We start from the raw sequence: 13,365 nt of genomic DNA, 5'->3' as shown, positions 1-13,365 counted from the left end.
TATTTGCTATTTCGAGCATTGGATTATCAAATGGCACTTTTCTCCAAAATATACAGATTTCACGAGAAGAAATTCAATTAAACTATCAAAATCCTAGAAACTTTCTAGAGCAACAATTGTTTTAAAGTTGAGGCAACTTTAGGGCAGTAGCTGTGGGTATACCAAACTGTGGAATGTAAAATACATCACCAAACAAAGGTTGTTGAAAATGAGACTGTTGAGTCACTAACACATGACGTTTAATTTGTAATATATTAAGAGTTTCATCACGGCCACCGGATCGCGTTTCCATTAACCGACGATTTCTACCAACCGCGCACTTAATTACCTCCTAATCGTCGATATATCAGAGTCACTTTTGACAGGATCGACATACTGGACTTAGTTACACCAGATGGGGGAGTCTAGACTTTTAATTAAGTGCAGTCATGCTGTAATTTTAATAACACAAAAATTTTGTTCATTAAAACTTTTTGGAATCTAGGGAAATCCTGATATATTGAGATGAAATGTCGAAAATAGGGGGTAGTTTTCCGGAATATTGAGTTTTTGATTAAATAATAAAAACGATACACGTGATAAGTAAGCGAGCATTTTGACGACATCACCTCAACCTATAAACTCATTCATCACTGCCCGATTGAATTATTCGGATTGTCCGTATTCAGACAGAAAATGGAAGAATTGCTTTTACATTATAGTGAATGAGATTCTGGATTTGATAGTACTGGCTGCGATCAAAGTACATTAGCTATTTTATTCTGATTATCTTTTTATGTCAAATATGACTAATAATTTTAGATCCATTAGTGGAGCTCTGGGAAAATTTTATAACAAGGATATTTGATGACTGTCGCATTGTCAAGTTAGAAAGCATATTAAAACATTTGTTTGGTTACCGTAACTGGTCTGTAATTTCCCAAATGGGTCTGTCAATTTCAAATTTGTTTCACAGGGAAAAAATGCAGCAGACCAGAAATAAATTTAAATTTCATTTTCGAGATAACTCCACAAAGTAAGCAAAAATCGGGCAATGGTCATTTGTTCAAAAATGAAATCAAATTGAAACTATGTACATCGATGACCATTTTCTTTCTTAAGGACTAATGCACCTTCATAGACATTGTTTATTTTTTATTTTTTTTTTTTTTGAAAATTAGTACTAATATAATGTGTAAACTTTAAATCAGAAACATTTTGACGTCGTAATTTCAAGATTACGAAATTTTGAATAATTTCTTGCTCGTAAATTTGTTATTTTTAACCGGTTTTATTCGCTTTTAAGATCTTTGATAGAGTACAAAATCTCTTCTCTTGATCTAGATTTTGATAAGTTTCTTGTTATAGAGATCATGAGGTTCGGATTAAAGCGGTTTTAATGTTAAATGTTAAAATCAAATTTTAACCGGCTCTTTAAAATAGAGTAATAAGTATTTATCCAAAATGCACTAATAAAGTAGTACTTTAATCACTCATTTTAGACAAATAAAGTACTCTTTTACTCTCTATTATGCCACATTTCCATAACAACAATGCAAGCATGGCTTTCTAAACGCTAAAAATTTGTCACTGCTGTCACTTCTGTCAATTCTTTTAATGCCTTAATTGCAACCAACAGAAGCCTTGGATAAAATCTCGTATTATATTCGAGTGTAAGGACAAATTATTCACTCCAAAAATCCTATTCTCTCGATCTACGATCTCGAGAATAACTGATTTTTGTCGTGAATAATTTGCGTCCTTACACTCTTATTTAATAAATATCTATTATTCCAACAAGACAATAAACTAAAAAAATCAATTTGAAGTTTTTTATTTTTAGAATCCTTGGCCTTAAATTTAGAAACCACCTCCAAAATATCTAAATTTATTTTCTTGGCTGTTTCCTTCCCGGAAGAATGAGCATCCATCAAGCTCTGCTAAATTGTAACAGGAAGAATAATTCAACCATCAACAGGAAGGTCGAAGACCTCTTTTGCACTTATCGGGGATCATAAGGGATTGAGTTTAGTTTCGTTGTTTACCGAAAGTGATGGAACAAAGGAACAAATTCGCTTCCTTTAAAATAAGTCGACGATTCATAGCTTTCCCACTTTTGTTGTCAAAAATATGCAGAGGTAACAAAGGGAATTTTCCTCAAGTGTGCTTGGCTTACCTAATATATTCATCCAATCGATAAAGCAGCTAACAATAAGTAGCAATAACAATTATTAACATGTCAGAGTCAAGGGAAGTAGGTTAATTTGCGGTTTATTTATTGGCTTTCATAACACGTGGAGCACATGAACTCAACGAGGAATTTTTATTTTTACCTGCATTTTAGTGATAAATTGAGCGGAAACAATGTTTTATAAAATTCTTCAGCATAATGTTTTGTAGAAACAACGCTCCTCTCAGTGTATTGATTTCAATTGTCTATTATTAAACCTTCTTCACATAGACTTTAAACAAAACGTTTCTCACAAATATTTATGGTTATAAATTACACTGTAAGGTTTCAATAGAACATGCACGTGTAGGCTACATGAAAATATAATTGGAATCAAAATTAGGTGTGTAATTTAATTAGAAAGGATGAACTAGAAAGAAGTGTTTTATATTGTGCCTAAAGAAAAATGTGTCAGAAAAAAGATTTGTGATTAAATAAAAAAAGGGCGCCCATTACTGTTCCTCGCGGTATTTTCTTGTTTTAGTGTTTATTGAAACTTTTTCTTCGTTCAACAAACATAAACGTCTTCGGCCATGTGTTAGTAGCATAAAAAACATGTTGAAATGCTCGTTTCATTGTTTGGGTCAGCTAGTCGTAAAGATTGGTAAGTCGTCGGGGTCGTCAGATTGTGGGGTAGATGTCAAACAAGCTATAGAATCGGAAATGGCGTTGTATAGATAACAGCTTATCGAAACTGACCGCAAACACGGCATAGCGGATTTCCGAAACCTGTACCAAACGGCCGAAATTGTAAAAAATATGGTACTGATACCAACATAGGAAAATATGGCGATTTTTCAATTCAGATTTGACGCCACTGCTGTGCTATCTTCGACATAAAAATAAATGTCATACAAATAAAATTGTATTGATTTGACAACAAAAATGTTTTGTCTCTTTGTGCTTAGTTTTTAGCAGTCGTCAGCAAAATGGATGGGCCTTAATTGGTTACAGTGTTTCATCAAGTAAAAAACTGCTGCTGGTTTGTTGCAGACTAATTTCTGCTGTATTTTCGATAATGGAGCAGGCTGAATATCTATCGACCAGAATAGCTCTTTGCAGGCCATAGCCATTAGATTCTAATTAATGAAAATGTTTGAGAGTTACGAATTTGTCAGAACCCTCGTCTGAATCTTGGTTTAAAAGGTTTTTAAAAAATCAATATCGTGGAAAGTTCAGCCTGATTCAAATGGCTGGACGATAAATAATTACGTCTTGTGCGCAGTATCTCACTGTTGTCTAGTTTTACAAAAAAAACGTGTCAGTTAATTTTTTTTTTAATGCTTTCCCAAATTCGCAACGGGCAACTCTTCGCTATACGATATTCGTATTTATGCGCACAACATGTTAAACGCCAGAAGTTGTAAATTTCGCTTACTACTTTCCGCTATTAATTTTTATTTGCGAATATGACAGCGCATTGAAACTGCCATTAACACAATTAAAGTACAAACTATTCATGAGGGAAATGCGTCGAAATTTGGCTACTAAATAATTCACAATTTGTTTAAATGTTCATTTTGCATTCTCTTGTAATTAAATCTACATTTTATGCAACCAGTTATTTCATACAGCCCACGACGTTGTCTGGCTTGCTCAAAATAAATTACAGGCACATCAAGGAAAGATATTTGAATGCGAGTAGTTCAACTCCCTGCTCATCTTCATTCATTAAAATTAAATCCTGTAATGATTTTTAGTACTCTCGTATATGATGGATTGAGCAACGTGATATTTTAGTAAATTACAATTTTAATTACTTTTTCAAATGAATGCACGGCTCTAAAGATAGTGCCAGTCATCTAGCAAAGCGAGATTGTTTGTTCAAGTTAAAGACAAATATTCCATCTTCCTTATTGCAAAACTGTCACTATAACCGAAGTAAACAAGAGGGGTGTGAGCTTGGAAGTCATCGTCGACATTTCAAGTGGGAATTAGGTGTTATTATCTCTAGTGTCCGGTGCAGTTCGGCGCCAACAGACGCGCTTTCATTGATTTAACCTACGACGACCCCAATCATATTGTCATAAATAACACAATCACTCACTGAGAAAGATCCTATTATCATATTTACTGCCTACTTATGGTATACACTTGTATAAATGGTGGCGGCGCTGGGTATCATCATGGGTGAATTGTTAAATATTTATGACCAAATTATAAAGTATCCACGTTTTCCGTTTAATCTTCTCAAATATTAATACGTGTAATCTGTGATTAGTCGTTTTGTTTGGTAATTTTGTTTAGTAATTTAATTTTAGTTTTATGAGACTTTTATCTTGACGAGGACAGTTAATAAATACCATAATATCGTGTCGTGAATTGCGGAGGTAATTGTACATAATTTTGTGAGATTATTGTGATTACTTCAAAATAATTTGCATTATAAAATCAATAAGTGAGTTTAAAATAAACGTGGTTTCATGAAAACTTGATTTCATTTTGCTAATATAAACTGTTTTGAAAGAAAATACCTGTTGCAGGAAAAATACGAACACGCTTTCATAAACTGAGATTCCTCGGCTTCAAATAGTAAAATATATAAGTGTATATTAATATGTTTAAGTTATATGGTCGTTTTACTCACGCGAGTATGAAACTCATAAAGCTGAACGGTGTAGAGTATTCGAGTGAATTTAAAAACTAACAGCTTTTAAAATGGCAATTCAGTGCACGTATTTGGTTTTATTGAGTGTCGGCAGAACCTAATAAACGCGCCCGACAATGGAGAGGCGTGATGTTGATGTAGATGTTCGCGAGACATCCTCATGGTGTCCCCTCAACGTCCCTCTGTGCAACTATTCCAATAACCTCGTCGTCTGCGAGTTAGCGCGTGTTCCTATGTTTTGTCGCATGTCAGAAACATGTCGGGTCCCGGTGGACGGGACACACGGGCCACGTGACCTGTTTTATTCATATTTTCAATTTCCTCCTGCTGTTTTTCACGCTGGGCAGGTAATGTTTGTTTTCCGTTATCCTACTTGCGTTACAAGGATATTACTAATTCACTAACCGGAGAACGATAAACTTCAAGCATAGGGGTTGCTAGCAAAGATTATATTCTTAACGAGAAATGATAAAAATCATCAAAATAGGTACATATAGGTATAATAATAATAAACAATGACACTTAAAACAGAAACTTGTACACATGCTATTAAGCAGGAAGGAAAATTTATCTAAATGGCCACTTTGGGAACAAAGCTGCTTTTAAAGTTGCGTTCGTAGGTATGGATTCGGGCATTTATGCACACTCAGTTTAATCCACAGCAACAAAAGAGCCGTTTTTTGTAAGCTCTAAGTCATTCTTTTGTAAACCCGTAGAGGGAAATTAGCTAAAAACACGAATTCTGACAAAATGTTTCCAGTTTTTGTTGCTGCAGCTCGGCCGGATCATAGCCGTTGGATTTTCTGACCTTCGTTTAACCCTATTTTTATCCCACACCCCAAAAACACCCCAAAGACGTAAGAGTAAAGAATATCATTTTTTGATTAAAAAATAATTTGTTTAATTGTACCACTAAACTAGAATTCTGCATGTTGGTATATTGTTTATATTACCCATTATAGAAATCAAATTTTGGCATTTGAATTTTTAATGTTTTGAATTGATCCTAATACATACAGGGTGTCCGGAAAGTCGCGCACCACCGTGAAACTGTATCATCGGACAAGGTCATAGATCACCGGAAAAATGTTAAAAAAAATCCATGTCTTCAATTTTTCGAGGTATGATGGGTAGAAGAAGCAAAGTTTGATGCGAAAATTCGATTTCTGTGCAATAATTTTACGTTCAAATGAATTTGTTACCTAAAGGACATTTTGCGCAAAAGCATGGTACAAAGAAAATCGGAAAAATCTTGTAAGAAATGCCTGAAAACTGTTAACAAGATTTTTGAATCAACAATGTCGATCAGTGTGGCATCGTTCAAGTGAAACCATAGTTACATTACTCGTTCATGAACCGATCTGACTAACGCCAACAATACAACAGCAACGTTACTATGGTTTTGAATACTAGAAATTTAAATTATTGGGGGACCAGTTGAGCAATGTTGCCATTTTCCTAATTTTCTTTTGGTCCTCCTGCGAAAACAGAGAGTCTGGAATTTTTTTTAACATTTTTTGATACTCTGGGGGACCACCCAATTACCCCCTTTCAAGGTGGTGCGCCACTTTCCGGACACCTGTATGTCCACGTTCTCAGTATTTTAGGTATTTTATATTGTCGAATTCCTAGGACCTCAATTTGAGATAATGCTTGCTTAGGATCCAGTACTCCCAGATTCGCACAAAATTCTCAGATTTAGTTTGGTAGGTGACCAATTTAAAACCTGGAATATTTGATAGTATACTAAAATTTCTCGCAGGATTAAACGAAAAGATCAGGTCACGTCATGTGAGATTTTAGTTGGCTGCATTGATGTTGGCAGAACTGAACCTCGATCTCTCCAATCATGCGTGTTTGACGTGGTGCCTATCTTAAACTCGATTCTTAATTCATAAATTGTAAAAATCTAACTCAGGTTACTCACAACTTCACAATACGAGAATATGAATATTAAAAAAATGTTAAAAATGTATAGAAAAAACAAAATATCAAAAATCGAAAATCAACAGACAATTAACAAACCCAAAGCAATCCTAATAATTCCTAAAATTCAATAAAAACTTACAAAATATATATGTAAAAGAAATCCAAAAAAAAGCGAAAATATTTGTAGTTAGTCGTAAAGAATCTGAAGAATTTCATGTTTCTTAATGAGTTTCCAGAGGTGGCTAAAATTTTAAAAGCAGAATGTGAAGATAATATAAAATGTATACAACCCTAAAAATCTAAAGAATCAAAAATACTAAAAGCATAAAAGAATCGATTCAAACATCTAAAATATCCAAGTGCCAAAAATAAAAATCTAAACTGAAATAGACCTGAAAAACTTAGAGAACTTATTATGGAAGTTGCTGAACCTAAAGGATTTAAAGTAAAAAGAACATGAATGTAAAGATCCTGAAAAGTTTCAGATTTAAGCTTTCTTAAGAATTTCAAGATATTATTGCATATTTGTGCACATATTTTGCTACAACTAGCAAATTAAAAATCAAAGTCCCAGATTGTAATAAATAACACGTCACTGTTTATGAACGGAGTCACAATTTCGGCCCTTTCATTCAAGAATTGGGATCTTTGATTTGCTTATTAATAATTCACTAGTTTATAACAGCTTACTTTTATGAAACAATCGCTTCCTTAAAAATTTATAGATATCAGAAGATGGTTAGTGTTATCAATATTTAATTTCTTTAAAGAATCTCTAATTACAGCTGATGAACCAAAACACTCAATAATATATCAGTCAGAAGGTAAAATATTAAAAGCAACTTGCAAACTACAAATCAATCGTTCCTTTTATCTTATAGTTAAAAATGTCTTCACTTTTATTTCAGCGTTTAATTTTCATTTACGCTACAAATAAATACGTTTCCTACATGTGACACTAATCCTCCGAGATAATTATCATGCTTCTATTGCTTTTCTTTGATGATAAATTTGGTCCTAAAATAATTACTGAGCATTTTGATAAATCCTTTGGCACGGAGAACAATTTCTTCAGCGACAAAAACATCTAAGGCATTCCTATTTTGTAGCAACAGCACGTGTCTTCAGCACTTTAAATCCACGGACAATTAATCCCATCTAGCAGAAAATAGGCGCAATTGTAAGTGACTGGAAATGAAAGATATAACACGGATCTACATCAAGCTCACGTTTCTCTTGGTCCTACCAAAAACATTTTTAGCGTCGCTAAAGTGCAAAATTGAATGAAAGAGAAAGAGAGAATTATAAAATTGTAAACCTGCGACGAATATCAATAGAATTGCTCAAATAACTGTAGAAGGCACATTGTTCATAAGCACAAACTATGACTTGAGTGTAAAGTTTAGTTTTGGAAGTTATGGCACTTTAAACGGGCTCATTGAATTCCTCGTATTCTCAGCTAGGCGATATAGCCATTGTAACTGAAGCCAACGCTATTTGAAACAATTCCTCATATTTCATAATATCTCGTAGAGTTTAACTTAATACAAGGATTAAGGGTTCAGCCCAAAGCCCAGTTTGACCATAATGTGAAAGATTTAGATGATTTATTTATATTTCAAGATCCCAAATTTACCCAAATTTTGGCTATTAATGTTAATCATGAATAATTTGGGTGATGTCGATACAAATTTATTAATGGCAGCAACGGTGCTTGCCCGAATCCATTATCAGCATTTTCAGCCCTTTTCACTTGAGGTCACATCAACGAAATTAAATCATTTTTAATTGCGGCTCTTAGGAAAATTATAACATCTGGTAAACGGAAAATTAAATTACGTTAATTATGTTTGAAATTAAAAACAAATGACAATTACTGGTTTAGAAAAAACAGGCTTCATTGAGAATTATTAATCAATATTGAAACTTTTGTAGGGTCTGTAGAGATTTAAAAAGATTGAAGAGTTTCAGTGTTTTGCAAACACAACAAAACTACTAAAAAATTTTTTGGTAATCAAATTAAAATTTTTAATGACCTAAGATTTTATTTTTTATATAGAAATTGTTGTTTCCTTGAGAAATCAAACCACAGCTCGAGTGCTCTTGCTAAAACAGCGTCGATAAGGCAATGAAGACTTTACATATTATGTAAAAAATGGGATCAATAGCTAAATAGATATCTTGTTTTGAACAAGAATGATGTTTTTTAAAACGAATTTTATTGTTTAGCACTTCACAACTTGAATTAAAGATAAATAAATTTCGGCGTATAAAATTCCAATACTTGGGATGTTGCCAATATTTGCACGTCGTTGAATCGGCAATAAAATGACTTTTAAAAATGATATATCACAAAGAAGGTAATCTCATTTAAGATTATAATATAAAGGGCACTGAACTTGGACAATCATGATGGTATGCATTTCTGCGCTTGTTAAAATATTCTGCGCCTACGGATTTTAAGTAGATCGCTATATGCACTTGTTTCTTTCAGTTTTTTATTTTTACAATTTTTTTTATTATTGAAGGTTTGGATTGTTTTTCTTGTAATTAAATTACATGTGCGTCTGTACAAACTTTTAAACTTAAATCCCGATTCTAAACCAGCGAATTGAATAATAATTAAAGTGCAGCTTTACGGTAAAGAAACTAATTTTCCATAAAACTATAACGTTAACGTCAGATATGAATTTCATTACGATTATTCGACATCTAAAAGCATTCCTGACATGACTTCGTTTGACATGAGTTCGCTAACTGCACGCACATATTTCGAATTACATAACTGCTGTTCATTTCCACAAAGAAATATTTTCAGAACATTGTTTCCTCTGACAACGCGAACTATTTACAAAAAACATTCAAAACGGAACGAAACGCAAAAAAAACGACGAAATAACTTGGAAACGACCGACTTACCCCGTATAACCCATGTGTCATTTCCTTGATTCTAGAAGGGAAACAATACTTGAACTTTAGATCCAATTCGAAATATTCAGAGCCTCCGTCTACAAAGTTCGTAACACGTGAGATTTGAAGTTTAGAGCACAGTCTGACACAGCGATTCTTGCGTGGAGTCGTATCGTGACTGCTTTCAGTCTTGGGTTCAAATATAAAAGACCGTTTCGCGCCATCATGTGCCCTCTAGTGAGCGACGCCCACACCGACGCGGACTGGTAAGTGGCGACGCCTTGAACAGCTTTCTATTGTCGGAAGCTTTTTATAGAGTGCGAGCTTTTTGGTTTTGGCACGTGCGGCACTCTGGTAGGGGAAATGGCAATAAAGGTTCAGTTTGCCAAAAGACGCTATTATTAGAAGGGTGCAACATTTTAAACAAATCGGTTATATTTGCTTGAAAATAGGAATTTTTAAATTGGCGGATGCGCTACAATCAGAAAAATAGCTGAAGATGTGTTGTCAGGTGGTCCAATTGGAATTTTTATTTTCTTTACCAGTGGCATTAATGAATTGAAATCGATGACCTAAATCTGAAGCAAAAATGAAATGAGCGCTCACCAAATAAAGAAAATAAAACCTTCCTCGCATTTATGAAAAATTATCCTGTTTCATGTCACACCAAAGTAAATTCGGAAGCGAGCCTTGCGTTACATTCGTAACGGATCTTATTTCTTTCGTCGCATTCATTCCCATCCCACATAGTTACCGTGACAATATTTCCTTCTTGGCGGCAATTTATCATATCTGGTATATGATGTCGGTGGTTCATTATTTTAATTGTTGCGATGTACAAATCTCAAAGACTGATGACGTCACATTTGTCTTCTGTCACGTTTCTCATTTACTAATGTATCGTCTCCCAAGGGTAAAGTTACAATATTGCCGTCCTTATCAAAATGATTATTAATCTTCTATAGTCTTTAAAAATCAGTATTCGTTTTTTGTCTGAGAAGCTGCATTGTTTTAAGAGCAACTGCTTGGTTTAGAGAGTAAGCACCTGCCAATCTTCTCAAAATGTTTGTTTCTGTCGAGCATTACATGGTTTTTAGTGACACGACTCGTTCATCATCAAGGATACGAGCTAATTTTACTCAAATTTTCCAATTCGTGACAGTGTTCGTTGTATGTAGCTATAAATCTAAGCAAAGAAGATTTCGGTGCAAAAATAGCCCGTTTGAAATTCGCATCTGTTTTTCTGTGTACTGTTAAAGTAGCAAATACCTCATTATAACTTAAACGAGTTAATTTCATTAAAATCTGTACACAATGTAAAACGGAAACTCGAACAATTAATGACCAAGTGCCTTGAAACGGATACGAACTTTTACCGAAAGAAACCTATTCAGCAGTCACTCACTCAGATGTTCCGTAAATGTGCTGATTCTACAGCCCGTGATTTGTAAGTACATTAGCTGTAAGATGGATCATGAATTCAAAGATCGATTGCAAGTTGTTTCTTGAATAGCAATATTTTTTTCGTAACCTATTGTTCACTTACCATCTATCTATGATGCTGTTCAATAACTCTTCTGTCAACATTAATCAATTTGTCGTAAAATTATTATTTTGGTTCCTACAACCATAAAACAAATTTTATACTTCCTCTTAAATTATTTCTCAAATTTTTATCGTAGGACATAACAAGGGTTGTAGCTTTTGTTACACCCAAACGCTAAAAAATATGACTGAACTTAAAGAGGTTGTAAATAATATGATGAATATGAAAGCTTATTTTATAGCTTAGAAAGTTTAAGAACCTATTTCTGCACTACAATGGCCAAGAGTTTCTAGAATAAATTATGTTGAGTGTTTCTTTAATTAGTAAAAACAAACTATTCAAAATGAATTTTAATTTGGAGCCAACATAATTTAGTTTGTTCCTCTTGAAACGTATGCAGGAAGCTGCTAATTAAAAGTAGTACGTACAGCAGGTAATAATTAAATAAACACACAGTGTTAAACAGAGTTTTTGAGGTTTTGGGCAGTTGTGTGCCGACTTTAATCGTACATTTTTGGTTTTAAGCCATCAGAGCACTTACAGTTTTGGCACTTCATACATACATTGATTAAGATAAAGAAATTCGTATAGTAGCTTCACTATTTTTTGGTAAAAGTCTGTTTAATTTATATTTTGCTAGATGTTTTGTGCTTAGTTTTAAGAATTGACGTAACTAGCAATAGATTAACGTTTTTCCTGTGGCTAAAATAGCACGTAATATACCTACAAGTTCTGAAGTGCGAGTGTGTGTCGACTTGTTCGCGTTTACCATAATCGGTGAGCTTTTTGTCAAGAATTATTATTTTAGATACCACATCACCAATTTTGGAAAACGTGCTCTTGACAACCATACCGTCGTTAAATTGCCAAGTCCATTTTCAATTTTTTTGGCAGAGCTCGAGAAAGTTCTAATCGTACTTTTTGCATTTTTATATCATAAAATCATGATCCAAAATTTACTTTGAAATATTCATTGACTTATGTCAGGGGTTTTTTGTTGTAGAGCTCAAATTATCAATTTTATTGATGGTCGTTTTAATACGTCTTTTAACATAGTTACCCAAAAAAAAGCAGAAATTTAAATAAAAAAATAGACAACAGAAAAAAAATTAAAAACTGGAATCAAAAATGCTATGTATAAAACAACCGTTTTTCCTAAAAAAAAATTCTGTCTCTAAAATCTGCACCCTACGAAAAAAGCCACTTTTCTTTTCTGTTTTAAGACAAGAACTGACACTATGATTGATCGTGTAAGGACAAAATTAGTTTGATACACAATTGAAATTGTCATTGATTCAGTCAAATTAACAATCCGATTGATCGTCTCAGATTTTCGAAATATTTTATAATTTGTAATTTGTAGGATTAATAAATTTCCTATTCTTACTCGCCTTTATTTTTAATAAGTGAGCGATTTTCCAATTTAAATTAAACGTGTCAAATTTTCTTTTACCGACTACTTTGGCTTTGGTCAGGCTAAATTCCAAACTTCCACCAGAAGCCAACTAGCACGTGATAAATTATCCACACAAATCAGAATTAAGCTATTAATCAAAGCTCTAAACACGAAATAGAAAGTTCTACAGTGTGTCGATTACAGGTAATTACCAACATCATATTCTCCATAAATTTCAGTACCTACCTTATGTTTCCATATGCGAAATCCCGTGCTAATTTAATTAATTGACTTAAAGCCTTGTCACCTTTGATGTTTGAAATGTAAACGGATAGTGTCTCGAGCCCTACATTCAAAACTAAATAAATACAAAGTCAAATTCGGCAGCTATTTATAAAATTTTATTGTCATCTTAAGTCGGTGTGTGGGAGATCTAAGTTAAAAAATGGCACAGGAAATACATTAGGTTAGTCATAAATCCATACTGCCACATATAAATGTACTTTGAAACACAAAACATAAAATGTTGTATGTGTTAGTGTAAGCTGAAATACAGAAGCAAAGGGACTGAACAGATAGTTGAATAATTTATATGCTCTGTCGGTTGCTGCGGAAACTGACCACACTTCAGAGATAGCAATATGCAATATTAACCCACAGGTCCGTCCACCGACAACTATACCTTTGTCTCCCGGTACATGGCTTATCAATAATTTGATTGTAGAGAACTTCCTGTATATTTAATGAGGAATTTATATTACCTCCTG

The 13,365-nt window shown here is 33.5% G+C and overlaps 1 protein-coding gene across 2 annotated transcripts in view; it reads right to left on the bottom strand.

Moving 5' to 3' along the window:
• The window catches only part of Ddr (discoidin domain-containing receptor 2), a 51,176-nt gene extending 41,344 nt beyond the window's left edge, over positions 1-9,832 (bottom strand). For both annotated transcript variants that reach the window (XM_088050439.1, XM_088050440.1), the window contains exon 1: positions 9,666-9,832. The gene's annotated coding sequence lies outside the window, so the exon portion shown is untranslated. The remainder of the gene's footprint in view (positions 1-9,665) is intronic.
• Positions 9,833-13,365: the final 3,533 nt, after the last annotated feature.

This window comes from Gnatocerus cornutus, chromosome 2, assembly GCF_029298725.1.
Source record: "Gnatocerus cornutus isolate USDA-ARS CGAHR chromosome 2, icGnaCorn1.1, whole genome shotgun sequence".
Classification (NCBI taxonomy): Eukaryota; Metazoa; Arthropoda; class Insecta; order Coleoptera; family Tenebrionidae; genus Gnatocerus; species Gnatocerus cornutus.
Note: the sequence above shows the minus strand (reverse complement) of the source record. Positions and strands in the feature narration are given on the sequence as shown.